Genomic DNA, 6,183 nt, shown 5'->3' on the forward strand with positions numbered 1-6,183 from the left:
TGTCCCTAGCCAGATCTTTCCCCTTACTGGCACCTTACACGCTCGGGCGTAGAGCCTGCCCATCTTCCCTCTGTCCCGGCCATACGCCGGGGGAAGATGCTCATTCAGACGGTGGGTGCGAGTAGAGCAGACCTTAAGCGGTGGTTCTCAAACTTGAAGAAACATCAGAATAACCAGACATCAGAAATCCTGGAAGAGCTTGTTAAATATGCAGGGTCCTGGGATCCATCCCCATGAGATGCTCCTTCAGTAGATCTGGGCCAAGTAGGTCCTAAGGTCCCCGTCCAACAAGGCCCCCCAACTATCAGGGAGCCGTTCAATCAGAGTCACTCTGACAGAAACCAACACAAGCCACCTTCCACTTGGGGGTCCCTTGAGGCTGCACAGAGGAAATTAACACTCCCCTCCTGTGCCCCTCTAAAACCCACATCTGTCCTGAAGACAGATTAAATTTCTGGGCCTTGGGAGTGAGTCAGGGGATGTCAGATGAATACACAGTGCCCTTTAGTCTTCCTTCTTCCCTCTGCCACACCTGTGCCTCCCTTGAGGGGTAGGGCAAGTCTGGAGCCAAGAACCAGAGAGCTGCTTGGGTACCAAATGAATGAGATATAATGTCCCAGGGATTGAAAGCGGGGAGGAGGGGTACTACCAAAGTGTGAGAACTGTTCTCAGGAATGCCAGAAGAGGCTCCTCCAGCCAGAAAGAGGTGGGGTTGAGGGGAGGTGAATAATTGTAGGTCACATCGTGTTTACCTCTACCTGAATGTCCCTGACGTCAGCAGTGACCTTCTTCTCTCTCCCTCCACCTTCCCAGGAGCCGGTTCCTCTGGACGCAGGCCAGGCTTGAAGGAGGGAGGGAGGAAGGGAGGTAGGCACTAGGCTAACCCAACTTCTTTCTCCCTCTCCCTTGGGCCCTTTCTCATTTTTCTTGGTGCCAGCTGTGGCCTGCACCAGGGCTAAGCTTTCTGGATCTGACAAAACCTCAGTACCTGGACATGTTAAATTCCAGCACAACACACACACACACACACACACACACACACACACACACACACACAGAGCTTCATTTAGACAGCTCTCCAGTTCCTTCTCCCTTCCTCCATCAGGTCCCCACCACCCAGCCCTAGGCCAGAGAACTCTTGCTGCAGGTGTCCACCAGGTGGTGGCATTGACCAAACAATCCTAAGTGCTAACTACTACACGTGGATTATAACCACGTGAGGAACTGTTCTAACAATTAAGTCAAGCCGTTTATTCCTCCCAGCACTTCCTATAAGGGTGTAAAGACTATTGTTATCTAATGTGACCTTGGGCCTCAGATAACTAGTAAAGGGAAGAACTAGGACTCACATAGCTAGTAAAGGGAAGAATTCAGGGAGTCTGACTCCAGAGTCTGGACTCTTAATCACTTCACGATAATACCCTCAACTGCCAGCTGCAAGGGGCCTCCTTCCCTAAGATGGTAACACTGCAATGGTTTCGTACCCTGCCGGTTTAAAATCCCACGTTTGAATTCTGGGAAGTCCACCTATAGATTTAGGTCTACCCCTAGTACTGGATTTCTATTTCAGCCCCCAAATTCTCCTGTAACAACCCTTGGTGAGAAACTGGATTTGATGCCCATTTGGAAGTATCTGGAAAGAAAGTTAGAGGCCGTAGAACCTTCATTCATGCATTCCTTCAACAAATACTTCGGGAGGGTCCATCAGGTGGCAGGCATTGGATACAGCAGTGATTAAAACAGACATGGGGATCAGAAAAGTGACAAAATAAGCCATTAAAATGTAAAGAATGCTACTTGGTGATATGTTACACAGAAAAATAAAACAAGATAGGGAATAGAAAAGAGGGGTCAGATAAAGAGAAGGGAAGATTATAGGGACAGAAAGAGGGAGGGAGAAGAGGAAACTATTTTTTTTAACCACGGTACTTTGGACCAGGTCCTGAACTTTGTCTGTGTTATCTCAGTTAGTCATCACAACCACTCTGCAGAATAGGTATTATTATTCCCCTTTTTTTTGGGTGGTAGGGGACGGAGTCTCACCCTGTTGCCCAGGCTGGAGTGCAGTGGCGCAATCTCAGCTCACTGCAACCTCCACCTCCCGGGTTCAAGTGATTCTCCTGCCTCAGCCTCCTGAGCAACTGCGACTACAGGCTCACGCCACAACGCCCAGCTAATTTTATGTATCTCTAGTAGAGACGGGGTTTCACACTGTTAGCCAGGATGGTCTCCATCTCCTGATCCGGTCCTGTGATCTCGGTTTCGGTCTCATGATCTGCCCGCCTCGGCCTCCCAAAGTGCTGGGATTACAGGCGTGAGCCACCGCATCACAACCACTCAGGAGAGTAGCTATTATTATTCCCACTTTACAAAGAAAGAAATGGATCAGATAGGTTAAGTAAGCTTGCCTGGGGATCAGCCCTGGCTGGAGGGAAGAGTTCTGACCGTGACTCCACCCAGACACCCCCACTGCCACCCCAACTGCTTAGGGGAGGTTGTGAGGAAATCCAAGGCCACTCCTCCCAGGAACAGTTCACTCAGCTTTCACAGCCCTGAGGCTCTGTGATGGGGGCCCCAGCATTGCTGGAGGAATATCCTGGGTAGCTAAAGTACAGAAACATGACAGTGAGGTGGACGGAGGGATGTGTGCAAAATAAGGTCCTAAGAACCCCTCCAGTGTGCAAATTGCTCTGGCCCCAAAGCACTTCTATGAACGCTAGTCAGAGGCTAGGTGTGGTGGCTCAAGACTGTAATCCTAACACTCTGATAAGTGGATAAATGTGGGAGGCTGAGGCAGACCGATTACCTGAGCTCAGGAGTTTGAGACCAGCCTGGGCAACATGGTGAAACCCCATCTCTACAAAAAATACAAAAATTAGCTGCATGGGCGGCATGCACCTGTAGTCCCAGCTACTTTGGGAGGTTGAGGCAGGAGGACCACTTGAACCCAGGAGGTCAAGGCTACAGTAAGCTGAGATCATGCCACTGCACTCCAGCCTGGGTGACAAAGTGAGACCCTGTCTAAAAAAAAAAAAAAAAAAAAAAAAAAAAAAATTCCACTAGTTAGGATAGGTACTATTGCCCCATTTTTATTGATGTGGTAGCTGAGGGCTGAGATTTCCCTCAGGACCCACAGCTAGTAAATGGCAGACCACCTTCTTACAAGTGGTTCTGCTCTGGCATTTAAACCCTTCTTGCCTCCTCCAAGCCTGTGTGACTATAAATATTAATTGGTAGAGGAGAGGTACAAGCAGGGTCACTGTGGAAAGTTCAAGGCCAAGAGCTAGGGTCAAACTCCCACAGTTCCCTCCACCCACAGTGGCCTTTGTGACAAGAAAGGGGCGGGGTGGGGACTGTGAGATCTGGAGGCTACCAAAGTTTATAGAGCCTGGGCTGTCCTTTTTTTTTAATGGTTGAGGCACAACCCATCCCTGAGTCACTCCAATGAGTTGAGGCATCCCCAGGCATGGACCCCCCTAGAACCCAAAGAAAAGTGGTCCCTAATCACTGGATCAGGCATCCCAAGGAGAGGGCCCTCCAAGGATGGGGCTGGGGAAGTGTGTGCCACTGCAGACTACCTGGGCTCCACATATTTTCCACCTTGACCCCCAGGCCCTCCCTGAAAGGGCAGACTTGTGCTGAGCTTTAAGTGGTTTCTGTGGTTTGGGGGTGGGGAGGGAGGGAAAGAGATGTTGGGGACTGCTCCCCAGTTCCAAGCCACCACCACCACCTCCCATCCCTTCCAGAGTGTTTGCCCCCAGCATGGAGATTTCCCCAATAAGGGGACTGGGCACGTGGGGATGAAAAGATTCTCTGATCCCTATCAGCCCCTTCCTTACATAAGAGTGTATTTGAAGAGGAAATGACCACTGCCCTGCTTTGAAAGGACCGATTCCTCCAGACAAGGGACTGTGATTGCAGTAAGAGGGAGAAAGTTTAGGCAAGAAGGGGAACTGCCCAAAAGGATAACCAAGGGAGCTTCTTGCCCTGGGGAGAAAAAAAACTCAAGCTATCCATGCTTAAGGCAGGGGAGAGGTAGAGAATGCCTAGGAAGCATGTGACACTCTTAGGCCAAGAGGCCAGGACTCTGTCTTCTCAGTCTCCAGTCACTTCCTCCCCACCCTACACAGCAGCACAAAGCGGCACAACCGGGGGAGGCAGCTGTGCCTGCAGTGTCTAGGGATGCCCTGTGTCCATCTGCAAGCATTCTACGTGACCTCCACTCTGTGCTTGCGATTGGTGGGTAGTAGGAGAGGTAGTCAGGAAGGGCCCCTGGAGACCCAGAGTCAAGAGGAAGAGAGGCCTAAAAAGGAGAAAAGATAGAGAGGGGAGAGCTGGAGAAGAGCCATAGACAGGCAGGAGCTGGCAAGGAGAGACAGAGAGATGGGGGATAACTGAGGAGTTCTGGGCAGGAGGGGAGCAGAACTGCATCTCCCCTACACTCCCACCCCCGACATGCTGCTGGCTCCTCCTGTCAGCTGGAAGGTGCTGGGTGTGGGGGGGTGCTGGGTGGGGGATGCCAGGTGGGGGGGTTGTTGGGTGGGAGGTGCTGGGTGGGGGGTGCTGGGTGGGGGATGCTGCATGGGGAGTGCTGGGTGGGGGGTGCTGGGTGGGGGTTGCTGGGTGGGGAGTGCTGGGTGGGGGGTGCTGGGTGGGGGATGCTGCATGGGGAGTGCTGGGTGGGGGGTGCTGGGTGGGGGAGTGCTGGGTGGGGGAGTGCTGGGTGGGGGAGTGCTGGGTGGGGGAGTGCTGGGTGGGGGAGTGCTGGGTGGGGGGTGCTGGGTGGGGGAGTGCTGGGTGGGGGAGTGCTGGGTGGGGGGTGCTGGGTGGGGGCTGCTACAAGGCACTTGACCTCTCACTCCAAACCTGCCCAAGGGGCAGAGCCCCCAGACCAACATCCTGTTCTGTGCAGAGACTCATACATGGATGCGTGCGCCCACATTTACCAAAAGAACACAGGGATAATCAGAGCCTCAGAGGCATAGACACACACCCTCAGACTCCCAGTGCAGAAGGTCCCCAAAACTTCCCCTCCTCTTTCTCACTACTCATCCACTGTCAGTGACCTTAGCAGTTGAAAAGTCCTTCTCCACCTCTACCTTTATCCCTCAATCTGCAGCCATGGGGAGACTCTGGAAGCTACCTAAGAACAGAGGTGCTGATGGTAGCAGAGTGTGAAGCTCCAGGGTTGGGCAGGAGTGGAGGATGGCGAGAAGACAAGGCAGAAAAGGGAAGGGACAGCTGCCTGCCCTCTCCATGCCAGGTGCCACGTGCACCAGATGGGGGGGAGTGGGTGAGTCACGAGGCTGTGGCATGGCTGACTCCTGCTCTGCTGTTTACCAGCTGGGAACGAGAGCAGGAGGAGGTGCCAGGGAGCCTCTTGCTGCAGCCTGGCCCCTGGCCAGTTGCCTGTTGGGTAACCAGGAGAGCCAGGCCCAGCTAATCAAACTCTGGGCCCAGGCTGTGCAGGAGAAAAGCAGCACCAGGATCCCCAGAAGCCTCGTCCTCTTGGCCCCCCTCAGAGCCTTCACTGCAGGCCTCAGTGTGGGCCACTCAGTCTGGGAGCCTTTCCTTCTCCCAACGAGTCCAGTGCAGGATCTCTCCTCTCCTCTTCCCCACCAGGGCTTCTCTGCCTCCAGGCACTCCTCCAGGCCTGTCCCTTGTCCCAACAGTTGAGGAGCACGTGGAAGCATCAGGGGGTCAGGGAGTCCTGGCAAGAGCAGCAAGGGTTACAGGCAGGGGCCAAGCAGGCAGCGGCCTCAGGGAACTGAACAGTCAACTGGGAGGAGTCTGACTGCATCTTAGAGAAGAGACAGAGTCCCCCAAACCTGCCCCCTCCATCTCCCCTATGCCTGTCACCTGTCTTAGGTAGAAATCACAGGATTCTGAAGTCACAAAGACTTGGGTCCAAATCATAGCTCACCCATTTATTGTTCTTGTGTGAGTCCTTGGGCAAAATCACTAATATCTCTGAGCATCCCTCCACTCACTGATCAATCTGGAATAATAATGTTTCCCTGTGGTGGGTGTTGTGAATATTTACACAAAGTAAAAGCATGGATTTACATAACGGACCCTGCAAATGACCCAGCACACAGTAAGTGATCAATAAATGCTACTTCCCTTCCTTTCTCCTGTCCTGTTTCTCAAGGTTCCATGCGCTGGTCCACTGGTCTCTCCTCA

The sequence above is a fragment of the Macaca nemestrina genome, chromosome 1, assembly GCF_043159975.1.
Source record: "Macaca nemestrina isolate mMacNem1 chromosome 1, mMacNem.hap1, whole genome shotgun sequence".
In the NCBI taxonomy this organism is placed as follows: domain Eukaryota; kingdom Metazoa; phylum Chordata; class Mammalia; order Primates; family Cercopithecidae; genus Macaca; species Macaca nemestrina.